We start from the raw sequence: 14,708 nt of genomic DNA on the forward strand, positions 1-14,708 counted from the left end.
TTAGGTAGTGGTGTGATTTTTATTATCACTTAGAGTTGAATGATCTGTAATTACCTCTGCACTTGTAGATGGTCTTTGAAAATTGCTGTGGTGAAAAAATTCATGTCTCTGCAATCAATCTAGTACTGAGTGTCCTCTAAGCTTTTCTTTTTCTCTGAGCTTGTCCTTGTTATTTTTTTCCTAGCATCTTCTCTGATATATTTAAACTAATGGGTGGGGAGGTAGGTTATCAATCCAAGGGGAGGTCTGGGGGTTCCTCTTCTTCAGAATCAATCTCTACATTCTTATCCTTAATTCGCTGACCTCTTCCATCCTGGATCCAATCAGAGCTGAGCAGGGTCAGATAATGGTCCAATGCGCTTCGTCTGGCAGGACTCAAGGGCACAGGGGTTGGGGCTGCTACTAAATCCTTCTCGCCCTGTATATCACCCTCAGACTTAGATGTTGTGCCAGCCTTCTTGTCTGAATGTTCCTCAGTCTGGGGTGCCCATACGGGAGGTGGGGAGCTGAGGGTGAAGGAGCTTCTGGTCTGTTCCTCTATCATCGACAGGAACTGTTATAATTTGGGGTTCTTCACAGGGCACTTCAGGAGAATAAATGGGTCTGGGCCAGCAGAGGAGCCTGGCGCCCTGTCTTCTCAGTTCTCCTTTCTTTCTTCCTGCTGTTTTGGATTCTGTTCTCCTCCTTTCCACTGGCACTTCTTACCATAGAAATCTTGCAGGCTGGCCAACTGTCTCTTTCCTGCACAGTGAGCGGTCCACATGGTCAATGTATCCAATAGAGGCTGGTGGGGACAGACAACACAGGCAAATCATCCATCTCGAAGCAGCAGTGCCTTATCTTCTGGGATATAACTAGCCAGCAAGCCTCCAACTCTCCGCTTCTTGAGCACATTGAGCTGTTTCCAGTCCCCCCTCCCTCTTGAAGGATAGGAGGTCAATCTCAGCCCTCCTCCACAAACTATAGCAAGTCTACCACCTTTTTTTTTTACATTTTTTTTCAGGGGAGGCAATCGGGGTTAAGTGACTTGCCCAGGGTCACAAAGCTAGTGAGTGTCTGAGGCCAGACTTGAATTCAGGTCCTCCTGACTCCAGGGCTGCTTTATCCACTGCACCACCAAGGATCACATAGCTAGGAAGTATATGAGATGTGATTTGAAACTAGGACTTTCTAACTTTAATTTCAGTATACTATCAATTACTAGTTTGTGTTTTCCATGTCGCAAATTAACTCTTCTACTGGACAACAAACTCCTTTTTCTCATGTAGACAAACATAGTGCTCTTTCATGTATTACGTATTATTATGGTTTAATAGATAGGTCCTGGTGTCAAAAGATGTGAGCTTGAGATCTATTTTGAGCATTCACTAGCTATAGGCTCTTAATAAATGCTGACTATACAGCAATGGACAAATCAGAGTTAATATCTCTGAACTTTTGTCTCTTCATCTGTTAAGTAGGGGGAATAATACTTATATGACTGCTTCACAGTTATTGAAAGGAAAGTACTTTGTAAACCTTAAGGCACTGTGCAAATGTTATTATTAATCTCTATTATCACAGAATAAACCAAAGAAGATTGTGTTTGTATATAATTTTTTAAAGACTATTAGAAATAAGGAACTATATGAACACAATTACAAAACATTTTTCATGTAAATAAAGTCAGATCCAAACAAGTGGAGAAATATTAATTGCTCATGGGTAAGCCAAGCCAATACAAGAAAAATGTCAATTCTACCTAATTGATTTATTCATTGTCATAATTCAATTACTGAAAATATTTTATAGAGCTAGATAAAATAATAAAATTCATCTGGAAGAACAAAAGATTAAGAATATCAAGGGAATCAGTGAAAAAATGTGAAGAAAGGTGGCTTAGCAGTACCAGATGTCAAGGTGTATAACAAAGCAGTAATCAAAACAGGCAGCTAGGTGATACAGCGGATAGAGTGCCAGGCCTGGAGTTAGGAAGAGTCATCTTCCTGAATTCAGATCCGGACTCACACACTTACTAGCTATGTGACCCTGGGGGTAAGTCAGTTAACCCTGTTTGCCTTGGTTCCTCATCTGTAAAATGAGCTGGAGAAGGAAATGGCAAAATACTCTAGTATCTCTGCCAAGAATACCCCCAAATGGAGTCACAAAGAGTCAGATACAACTGAAATGACATCAAAAATCATCAAAACACTCTGGTACTAGCTAAGAAATAGAGTGACAAATCAGTAGAATAGATTAGATACACAAAATAGAGTAGGAAATGACCATAGTGATCTAGTGTTTGATAAATCCAAAGATCCAAGGTTTCCAGATAAGAACTCACTAGGGAAAACCAGAAAGCAATTTGGCAGAAACTAGGTATAGACCAATATCTCACACTGTATACTGAGATAAGGTCAAAGTAGGTACATGATTTATATATAAAGGGTGACATCATAAGCAAATTGGGGAGCGTGAAATATTTTACCTGTAAGATTTATGAATAAGGGAAGAATTTATGACCAAACAAGAGATAGATATTGTTGTGGGAAGTAAAACGGATAATTTTGATTATATAAAATTAAAACTTTTTGCACAAACAAAACCAATGCAGCCAAGATTAGAAGGAAAGCAAGAAACTAGGGAAAATTTTTACATCAAGTTCCTCTGATAAAGACCTCATTTCTCAAATATATAGAAAACTGAGTCAAATCTTAAGAATATGTGTCAAAGAATATGAACAGACAGTTTTCAGAAGAAAAAATCAAAGCTATTTACAGGCATATGAAAAATGCTCTAAATCACTAATGATTAGAGAAATGCAAATTAAAACAACTCTGAGTTGCTACCTAATACCTATCAGATTGGCTAATATGACAGGAAGGCAAGTGACACATGTAGGAGGGAATGTGGAAAAATATGGATACTAATGCACTATTAGTAGACTTGTAAACTGATTGAACCATTCTGAAGAACAGTTTAGAACCATAGCCAAAGGGCTTTATAAAACTGTGTATAGCCTTTGATTTAGCAATACCACTACTGGGTCTGTACCCAAAGAAATCAAAGAAAAAAGGAAAAGGACCTATATCTAGAAAAAATATTTATAGCAGCTCTTTTTTTGTGTTGGAAAAGACTTGGAAATTGAGGGGATGCCAATCTGTTAGAGAATGGCTGAACAAGTTGTAAGATTTGATTGTGGTGGGATACTACTGTATTATAAGAAATGATGAGCAGGATGGTTTCAGAAAAACCTGGAAAGACTTATATGAACTGATCCAAAGTGAAATGAGCAAAACTAGAACATAGCACACAGTAACAGCAATATTGTATGTTGATCAATTATGAACGACTTAGCTATTCTCAGCAATGCAATGATCCAAGACAATTCTGAAGAACTTAGGATGAAAAAAAATGCTATCCATCTACAGAGAAAGAACTGATGGAGTCTTAACGTAGATTGAAGCATACTTTTAACTTTCTTCTTTTTTGGGGAGGGTGTGCATTTTCTTTTGCAACATGGCTAATATGGAAATGTTTTGCATGACTGCACATAGGTAACCTTTATCATATTGCTTGCCTTCAGAAGGAGGGGTAGAAGGGAAGCAGAGAATATGGAACTCAAAACTTTTTTTAAATGAATATGAAAAATGTGTTTACATGTAATTGACAAAAATAAAATAAAAATGAAATGAAAGGAAAAAAACTTATAGATAAAATAATTTTTTGTAACTAAATACATAAAGACACAAGCTCAATTTTTATAGTTTCTCCGGAAGAATATTTAGATTAATTCCAATTGCAAACTAGACAATGGGTATTCTATGTACCCCATCCAATTCTTACATGATTTTTATTTCCTCTGTTAGGTCTCTATATTTCAATAGCTGTTCATCTCATATTGCTTGGAGGTGAGTATTTGGTAGGTCGATATCCATTTAAAATGTTGTTTTAAATTTTTTATGAATCCATGTTCTAGTCAGGAAAATGCAGGCAACTGTTTATTATGTGACAAGGTTTGATTTCAAGACCATTTATTTGCTGAAGTATTAAGCACATTTTGTGGAATATAGTTAGAAGATATGTCATTTACTAGTTCATGAAAGATAGTGAACTTCTGTTGTATAATTTTGACCACCAGGCTATGTCCTTCTAGGTAATCAAATGGTTCTAAATTTTTGGAGCCTTCCTTGATAACAAATTGGTTTTTACCATTTACTTGACGTATCTGTATTTATCAACAAAACTGAACTCCTTAGGAATAACATATCTATATATTCTAGTCATGAAGATCTGGAGCTGAGTGGCAAGCATGATCATAAGCCTTTTTTTATTTCTACAGATAAATCCAGATGACATTCATTTGTGTTATGCTGTACTGTCAATGTATCACTTGTTCATTTAGTTTGTTTGTATGCATTTTCCTCATAGAAGGCCTTTTGATTCCACTCTTGAATCTTGGCATTTTCATATGGACCATCAAAAGGTATACCACTTTGTATAAATCCAAACATGTATGCCTACTTTCAGGGCTTCACCGGATCCTAGTAAGCATTATAATAAATATAATTCTCTCTCTCTGTGTGTCTCTCTCTGTCTGTCTGTCTCTCTGTCTGTGTGTGTGTGTCTGTCTGTCTCTCTCTCTTTGTCTCTCTCGATTCACTAAAAGTATCTTCAGGAAAACTCCAATAGCAGATAGAATGGTAATGATGACCTAAAGCCCCACATGGTTTTAATTTTTCTTCTAAGCCTGTATTTTGAAAGCTTTTCATTCCATATAATTTAGAGACTTTCAAAATTCTATGTGATACCATCTATTTTTTTAAAAAAATTATTTTTGAATTTTTGTGGATCACTGTTCTGTGTGGGAAATGGTCTGCAATGTTAGTGTGGTTGTCTGCCATGACAGTGTGGTTATACTACAATTTATTTTTTGAATTCTCAAGGATATTTTGGGGACTTTTAAAATATTGGCATATGTTTACTTATTAAAATATTTTGGTATTTTTGAGAAGAATTTTTAGAGGTAAATATTGATGAAATACTTAAGGATGATTTTTGGTGGATATCAAATAATTTAGGAAATTGTATCTAAAGGCAATTACATTTAGATTACATGTACTCTCACACTTCATGTAATTATGAAATAAAAAGCAATAATCCAAAGATAATGAAAATCCCAAGGCCAAAAGGGAATGTGTGTGAGAGCTATGTATTACTTAATATTTCTCTTTTAGCAACAGAGGATTAATCATACCAGAGGAGATTGCCATCTCATTATCTCTCTCAAATTGTTTACTATCTTTGAGCCTTAAATGTGTGATATACAGAAAATAGCATTGGCTTTTAGTCAGAGGACCTGAATTCTTGGTTCTTATATTTATTAGCCATGTGATTTTGGGCAAGTCATTTGATATCTCAACCAAAATTTCAAGGTGAGGTGGGTCAGAGAAATGATAATGGGAAAATATATTTTCACTCTTTCATTGGAACACTGTAAACATGGAAAGTACTTTGAAAATAAAAAGTGCCAAATAGTTTTCTTGAATTCTCTACCATTTCCAACATTGCATGATGGTGGGGACACTTAATTCTTTAGCATCTTGTGCAAATCCTCAGTAATGCACCTTGTGTTCATGTAAGAAAATAACCAGGATTTTGCCATTTCCTCTGTGGGAGCCAGATATTTGTAAGATACATTACATTATACACTAATGACTGTATTACAACCCCTACACTAGTACTATAGTAACTACAAAGTTACTATTGCCTCTAGATGACTAAACCTTCCTGATATACCTAGCTAACTAGCTGAGAGGCAAGAGGAAACAAGAGAATGTGGTTCAATATTTGCTTCTGTTTTTCTTTGTATAACCAACTGCAAACATCATTACTAGAAATTAACAAAGAGGTTCTCAGTAGTACTAAAAAAAACACTCACAGGAATTTCTACCTTTCATGTTACAGTCGAGTAATCCAAAACTTTTGTTTCTTTGGCTCCCTCTGACAGCAGCTCTCACATTCCACCCCCCCCTTTAGAATCGATATTTCAGATTTACTTTTAGAGCAAATGATAGATGTGCTATGCTTGAAAAAAAAATAACATGACTATAATAGAAAATAGAGTGTCTGAGTGGAGTGGCACATGCCTATAATCCTGCTAACAAAAGGAGGCTGAGGGTGGTAGATTGCTTGAGTTGGGGAGTTCTGAGCTGCAGCAGGGTTAAAGCTGAACCAGTGTCTGCACTAAACCAGGCACCAGGACAGTGATTCCCCAGGATCTCGAGTAAGTGTGTGCCAGACTACCTAAGGAGGGACAAACTAGCCCAGGTCATAAATGGAGAACATAGAAGCTTCCATCCTAATAAACAATGTGGTTGGGCCCACTAGTGACCATTGTACTTTCAGCCTAGGCAAGATAAGAAGACTCAGTCTCAAGAAAATAAAAGAAATAACTCCTCAAATAAAAGTTTACTCTCTCCTTGCACACACAGTCTCTGGGGAGAATGGATTCAAACTTAGAGCATACATGTAGCTAAAGGGAAAACACACAATTGTTGGTATCTTAAAGTCCTTTTCTCCCTTAATGGAGTCTTCATGAAGTTACTCTTAGACATAGCTCTCTGCTGAGCTCTGAAGATCACTGTCCTTGTAGTCTTGGAATGGCCTTACTCTGGTGTGTCTCCTTTGTCTTCGATGTGTCTCTCAGCTCCCAATGTAGATGGTGCCATACTGATAGCTGTTATAGTGACAATGCCACTGAATCTGTTGGATATTGCTATCAATGTCAATGCCAACTCCACATCTTCTGACCTTTTCAGGTTCATGAGATTAATACCTGGTCAGGAGGTGATTTCTCTGTATTCCTCCTCTCCCCCTCCCCCCTCCCCCACTCCCCAGCAATTCATTCTCAGGAGAGAATCGCTAGATTTTACCATGGCTAAATTAGCTAGCTCCAAACAAGATTTCTGCTTTTATATGTAGCTCCAGAAGGTATAACTTATTCTCCTTAACCAATCACAAGCTATTTCATGTGTGACAATGTCATTTGTCATCCAATGAGCCAAAGCTCCTCTGATCCTCTCAGATTGACTGAGGGCTTATTTGTACCTGCTTACTTCTGATTGATTAAATAGAGATGTCAAGGGTTTCTATGGTTCATTAATTACACTAATAAATTTATTTTAAATGAAGCAAACATTTTCTCTAAAGAACTGACAGCTTCAAAGAGAATTGCTTTGCCTTAAGGAAAGTGACTTGCACTGAAAGAACACAGATGTACCCTCCCAGGGTGAGCTTTGCAAACCTCCAGAATCTTCAAGCACATTTTCAAGTTTATTTGATATCTTATTCAGGGCTTACAAAAAGGATAAGTCCTATTTTTCATCTTCCATCTTTTCTATGAAACTATTAATGAGACTAGTTTTTATAAAGAGAATGGAGGCAAGGAGGTGAGGCTAATTGAACAGCTTAGGATAAAAACAATTGGTATTTGAACTGTCTTTATGACCTACCATCTGTATGAACATTAACTTTTGTAGCATCCTATAGTTTTCCTGAATGTGTCAGTACACAAATCTATAGTCTTTTAGGACTGAAGGAGAGTCATATATGGGGCTGTATAGGTAGGAGAACGAGCTGGAATGGGATGCTGACTCATCCTATGTTGTTTCATGGTTTATTTATAGGAAAGAAGCAATTTTACCAATTCTAGCAAATATTGTGAGACTGTCTAACACAACTCTGCAATAGAAGAGAGACTGTCTATGAGGAAGAAAGGGAATGAAAAACTACAATGGGCTCTCGGGTATAACTGAGCTATACAACTTTAGTGGCTAATTTCCTAGCCAAGATCCCTTTACCCGTGTGCTCTGCTGACCAGTCTTTAGGAAGGTGTATGTGGTATCTTGTCACCTAGATGTCTTTCTGATCTGTACCTGGTCTCGTTTAGGGCCCCAGTGCAAATCACTAATCATTACAGCTCAAGCAGAGGTTCCGAAACTTATTTAGCCTACTGTCCCCTTTTCAAAAAAAAATACTCAGCATTCCCCTGGAAATCTACTTTCTTTAAAACTCTTTAATGGTTTTTTGAAAATTTGGGTCATTTAAAAAATACAAAATATATTTTTTAAAAATGATGCATCTTAAATTTAATAATTTATTGTAAATTTGTGGTTTTTTCCTGCATTGAAATTTTGACGACATGATATTGTATCATGTAATCTATAGTATTGTATTGTAAACAAGTCCTTACACGCACATATTCCTACTGATGCATGCTGGACTTCTGGACAATGTGTGACAAGCTTGCCTGCCAACACTTGCTTATTAAGACCTGTAAGTGAACTTGACCACTAATAGGTTATAACTTGCATTTTGTGTGTTTATTTGGAAAATAATGTAATCACTAATTTTTATTTAATTCTGTTATACAACAGATGAAACATGTATGAACAGTTTTTCAAAATATTCTTATTTTCTTTTCTTATGCTTCTAATACATCCTTATTTTTATTCAATAGCCCCCAGTTGCACCCAAGGCTACTACTGCCCCCTAGATCCTTCTAGCCCCCAACAGGGGCAGTATCCCCCACTTTGGAAACCTAATGGTTCAGGAATGATCTGTAATCATACATGTCAAGAAACCAAATGTTGCCCATCTGACCATGCAGGGGCTAAGACCATTTCTCTGTGCCTAAGACATTTCCCTCTGCTAATCAAGGAATGAGATTTAGTGAAAATACTATTTTTTTAAAATAGAGGATGAAAACTATAAAAGACTACAATCTGAGGTCAACAAAATAAGTGCTATAGAATAATCATTACTAGAAACAATGAGAGCATATTAGTGAATTGGAAGTTTATATTTTACAACATTGCTTGATCATTACTGAAACGAATAGCATTTTCAGATAATAAATGTTTAATGAATAAATGAATGAACTTAAAAAGATCTAACTAAGTGTGACATCCCATGGTGAAATTGGATATAATGGATCAGGGGTTCTCAACCTTTCTGAAGTGGCAAAGCCTTTGAAATGAAATCTTAACTAATAAAAAAGCTTCATACTAATGGTACCAGATAACACAATGCTGATTTTTTAAAAACATATATTTTAGATCTATTTTGTTCTGACTAATCATTTTATAAGGAACTTAGTAGAAAGGATGTGATAGCTGACCATCCATAAGTTCCATAATTGAGAACATTAGTAAATGTTGTAAGATACTTCATAACCATTTATTTCCCCCTTTGATTACTTGTCACTTATTAAGTACTTAACACGTGTCAGGTACTGGGGATAGGAAAAAAGGGCAAGAATAATCCTTGCCCTCCAAGAGCTTACATTCCAGTTTGGCCAACACCACTTAGGTAACTACATATTCAGTATATGTCTTAGAAATAACAAGATAATACAGAGTAGATGAAAGGTAATCTCAGTAGGAAGGCACTAGCCCCTAGGAGGACCAGGACAAGTGCCTTGCAGAAGGTGGAATTTAAACTGAGTCTTGAAGGAAAGAAGGAAAATTAAGTGGCAAAAGTGGGGAGGGAGATTATTCTAGGCAAAAGATATAGCCAGTGGTAAGGCATCGCGATGGGAGATGGAAATGTCTAGTATGAGGAACAGTTAATTGGCCAGCATTTTTAGATATTATTTCCATTTGTCACATCCTTGCTATAACATTTTGAATTTTGTTTTTAATTTCATAGTTGTTTTGTTCACAAATGTCTTTGCAATTTTGCCAGAACCATATGACTAATTTTTAAAAATTGATAACACAGCATACATTACACATCCCCCCATCTTCTTCAGTTCCAATATCTTCTTGCTTTCTTTTCTCTTTACTTAGTGGCTTTGGCCTTTAAAGGAGATTTATCCACCCCTACACAGAGTCCCACCTAGCACTCATTCAGGGTATCTCCTTCCATGTTAATCCATTATCCTTTCTTAAAGAGGTCAGATTCCTTTCCCTCCTGAATATTTTAATAACTGTTAACTGTGAACAACTTCTTAAAAGTTGTTTGGCTCATGTTACAGATGTATAATCCATGTTGGATTGCTTACTGTCTCAGGGAAGGGGGAGGGGAAGGAGGGATAGAATTTGGAACTCAAAACTTAAAAAAAACCCACAAATGTTAAAACTTGTTTTAACATGTAATTAGTGAGAAAATAAAATATTACTTTAGTAAATTTGTTTGACTCATGGCAGTTTTTCCAGTTTCACTATTTGCCAAAGATGCCTCTCTGTGTACTGTCATTTATCCTACCAATGTAGGACAAGAATTTTTGCAAAAACTTTTATCATAACCAAATGCCTCTAAGTATGAATATAGAAACTTTCAGGAATCACAAACGTACTTAGGAATGGGGAGATTCCCTCCCTTCATCTACTCCTGAGGTAAGCTTGATCCACTGAATAGCTAAAGGCAGAGAAGAATGATTAACAATTTAAAGATTCCTTCCAAACTCAGACACCAAAACTTGGAAGTAGATTTCTACCCTTTTTGACAGTTCTTTTTAGATCAGATCCAGGATATTTAATTACATGTGAAGTGAAAAAATGCTAGGATCTGGCTCTTCCTTAGAATCATGGGATCATAAATGTATAGCTGGATGGAGCCTTAGAAATCATCTAGTTCAAACCCCTCATTTTATATGAGGAAATAAGATTAATTGATTTCCCTAAGGCCACACAGACATTAAGAGGCAGAGCTGAGATTTGAATCTTAAGTAGGGGTGGGAAAGATAGAGGAAAATTCAGTTAAGTAGCTATTCAGATTGAGTTAGATGAAGGACCTGGAATGGACTGTTTGACAAAGAACTTGGGATAGTCTCTAGGGCAGTTTTTAACCTTGGGTCTATGAACTTAAAAACTGTATTCCAATATAAATGGTTTCATTTGTAATCCTACATATTTTATTTTATGTATTTAAGAACATAATTATGAGGAGTCTGTAGGCTTCATCAGATTGCCAAGGGTTCATAACATAAAAAGTTAAAAACCTCTGTCCTAGGGGGACTATAGTTCCCTCCGTCTATCGTGAGAGAGGCCTCACTTCAATTAATTGAGGATTTAGCTTCCTCAGTCCCAAGCAGTTGTCTTCAGCATCATTAGCTGGCTAGATTAAAATCTCCTATGTATGTATGTGTGTATATATGAAACTACCTTATTAGTTTCAAAATAAGATAGAATCTATTGAGAATCTATTTATTTCTACTTAACACTTTCCAAGTCAGAGATTTTAGGTGAAGCCTGATAGCGAGGCAAAAGTTTCAACTTCATATTTAGTCAATGCTGTTAGACATGAGTCTAGGAACCAATGAACACAGCCAGCATCCTATACTAGAAATGAACTCTGAAATTTCCACTCATACCTGAGTTAGGAAAGAGAAAATAGTTGAGCATGGTCTGTGTAGCATTCTGATTCTATCTTATGAGGTTCATGTTGCAAACATACTCATGTTGGTCTTCCATATTTAAATGTTTTCCATAATTTCTGTTCATAATCATACAGTTGGCACAGGAAAGTTTCCTCTTTAATCCCTCCTGAGGTAAGCCTACTCCAATAAGTAACTGAAGACAGGGATTAGTGCTAAACAATTTGAAGATTCCTACCAAACACCAAAACTTGTAAGTAGAGTTCTACTTTTATTTTTATTTTTTGACAGGTGAAAACATGGAAATGACTATCAAGTAGTTGTCTAGCATTCCTTGTTACTCCCCTTCCCTTCCTTGTCCCACCTCCATGTTTTGTGCGTATGATGTGTATGTGTGTATTATACACACACACACACACACACACACACACAGAGATAGAGAGAGGGAGAGAGAGCCTGATTGCTGCCGAGAGGGGGGAAATTATGTGTCATGCCTGTCCATGAGGTCCATGGTTCTATGCTGCTCATGGTAGGGGCACCAAGTACATCTAAGAATCTATGTGATGATGAGATTTCCTGAAGACTCCATAGTCATGCTAATCTTTCACAACTGAACTCTATATTCTGTCCCTTAGAAGGAATGTCCAGTTATCAGTGTTATAATGTGAAAAACACAAAGAAATATGTAACCTGGGCTTCTCTGGGTATGCCCAGTATTCCTAATGTGGAGGCCCTTGAGGGGCCTTTTCAGCATGACCAATTTGTTTAACATGGAGCCCACTGCTTCTCCCAACATGTGGGTAGGGGAGCCTCCTTTGATTGACTCCCTGCTTCTTTAAAGCTGGTGAGACAGAGCCATTTGCTCTATCTTTCTATCATGATCTTTTTTGCTTTACTTTTTTTGACAATTCCCACCTGCTGTGCCCAGCACTCAGCACAGATGCTGTGAACTGAACCACTAAGAAGAGAAAGACTTACCATCCCCCGCTACCTTTATTACCTCTATTATACCCTGGCTCCAAGAAATTAGACTGGTGGTGCTTGTTTCTGTTCTGTGCTGTTTGTCCTCCTGAGTTTCAGATGACAGAGGTGACTCCCACATCACCTGGGAGTTCAAGCTATGGCATCCATGGTGCCAAGATTGTAGGCAGGGTGGTACATCCAAGCAGCCTAGCATGGAGGCCCTGAGAAGCCAGAGTGCCTGAGACTCAAGCCTGAGGGGTTTTAGACTTGGAACTAGTCCTGTGCCCTATCCCCTCCCCAGAAACTGAGGTGGAGTATGTGTGTGTGTGTGTGTGTGTGTGCATGTATGTACTGGGTGGGGAGAGCTTTATACCTCCCATGTGTTTGGAGACTGTATTTGTATATATTTGTGGTTATACTTCTGAAGTAAATATTCCCTTGTAAAAGCTTCTGTTACAAATATAATAGGCCATTTCAATCCAGGCATATAAAAAGGAACTAGCCAGAATAGAGTAGGGTTGGATAAAACAACGAATACAAAAATAAGCAAACAACACCCCCCCCACACACACACATACATAAAGTTTTCCAAGATTAGGAAACGTTTTCATAGTTCAGAGTTGATAACTGCTTCAGTCTGTATTTTTGTCTGATATATACACCTATCATTTATCTGCATGGTTTTCTACATTTCTATCCTAGGAAGTCCATAAGTAGAATAACTTTTTTTCAGAAGCTACTCGACTAATATAAAGATTTATCAGCATTTATTTCACAAGGCAATTTAGAAATTCTTTTAAAAAAGAATTTCAAGACAAGGAATATACAAGACATTGAAATTTAGTCCTTTCTGGCATTCTATTCTGAAGTATCCGAGGGACTTATTATTCTCTTGTCTCTAAATCCTTTAGATAATATTTTCCCCCCATCCTACATGATTTAAGAGTGTCAGTTTGTGAATGGAGCTATCATTGTGACTGACGAGTACTGACGAGTTGTCTCATGGTTCTGAAAGAGCTGAGAAATTTTTTGACTTTCACACTCAGGCAGTTTTTCACCGTTCGCTAAAAGAGAGAAATGCATGGCTGTTTGGAGGAGACAATTCACTTTTGGGTTCAGGGGAAGAAACCTTTTAACATGATAGAGATGAGAAATTGCTTTTATTAAGAAACGCTGTTACTGGTTTTGGGCAGCACTCTGCTTTGCTGTCTGGGCCCAGGCATCATTTGTCTTCTCAACATCAATTGCCATTTAAAAATGTCACCAATTTCTTCTGGTAGGAAGAGAAAATCAGAGAGTAGCATCCAAGCAATTTGGTAGAATACAAGCCAACTTGAAGAAATTCATAATTAAAGCATTGCCAGGTTCTTTTCTCACACTGCCAAAGCCCTTCCTGTTGATTTGCCATTTAAATGTCCACATCTCTCCTCTTCACATTATTGAATCAGGTTCTTAGGGATGGCTACAACTCATCCCTCATGGTGCCAGGTTACCTTATGTTTACGTAACATTTTTGCATATTATATGTCATCTTAGCTGATCACAGATATTATTCACATTTTAATAGCACTTTAAGGTTTTCCAAATATTTTCCTCATTACCATCCTATGAGCTAGTCTTGCTTCTATTCTACAGATGAGGAAACTAAGGCTTAGAGAGATGAAATTAATAGCCCCAGGACTGAGAATCAGTAAATGTTAGAGTTATAATTTGAACCCATATCTCCTGAGTCCACATTCAGCAACCTTTCTTTGACACCACATTGCTTTTTTGACATTCACAAGAAGGATGTGGATTGGGTTGGCTAGTAATTCTCTTCCCCATTTGGATGAGGAAGTTGAGGCACAGATGTTACAGCTTAGGATCACACAGCTAATTATAAATGAGATGGAAATTAGAACTCTGGTCTACTGTCTCACAGTCCAATATTCTTTCTAATGTCATAGTAATTCAGACTGAGATGCATATTATAATAAATGACATCTCTTTAAAAGCATAGTGAGCTAATTGAGAAAGTACTTCATAAGTGTTCCTATCAACGAGAGCAAAGTGAAAAAGTGAACCCTTATGAAATATTAGTGTATTTTGAATGACATTCTTATTGCCTACTCTGTATTCATGATTCTTTAAAGTGAATTTGTCATTTAAAGTAAAAAACACCACAGAAATTCTCCTTCAAATTACTTAGCAAAAAGCATAGCGTCTCTCTAGGGAAAGCCTATTTCAGTTATGTCAGCAAAAGGCCTGACTAACAAATTAATCCCTGTCTTATCGAACAGACATTGATTCAAATCTTGCCTGAACTAGCGTCCTTGGAAATCTGATGGGAATAGCTCAGACCTGCAAAGAATCTTATGAGGAATGACCCTGTTGGTTTGCAGTTCTA

At 37.0% G+C, this 14,708-nt stretch overlaps 1 pseudogene; it reads right to left on the minus strand.

The window, feature by feature from the left end:
- Positions 1-229: 229 nt before the first annotated feature.
- On the minus strand, positions 230-6,806 carry LOC118854820 (annotated as a pseudogene).
- Positions 6,807-14,708: the final 7,902 nt, after the last annotated feature.

This window comes from Trichosurus vulpecula, chromosome 6 (assembly GCF_011100635.1).
Source record: "Trichosurus vulpecula isolate mTriVul1 chromosome 6, mTriVul1.pri, whole genome shotgun sequence".
Classification (NCBI taxonomy): Eukaryota; Metazoa; Chordata; class Mammalia; order Diprotodontia; family Phalangeridae; genus Trichosurus; species Trichosurus vulpecula.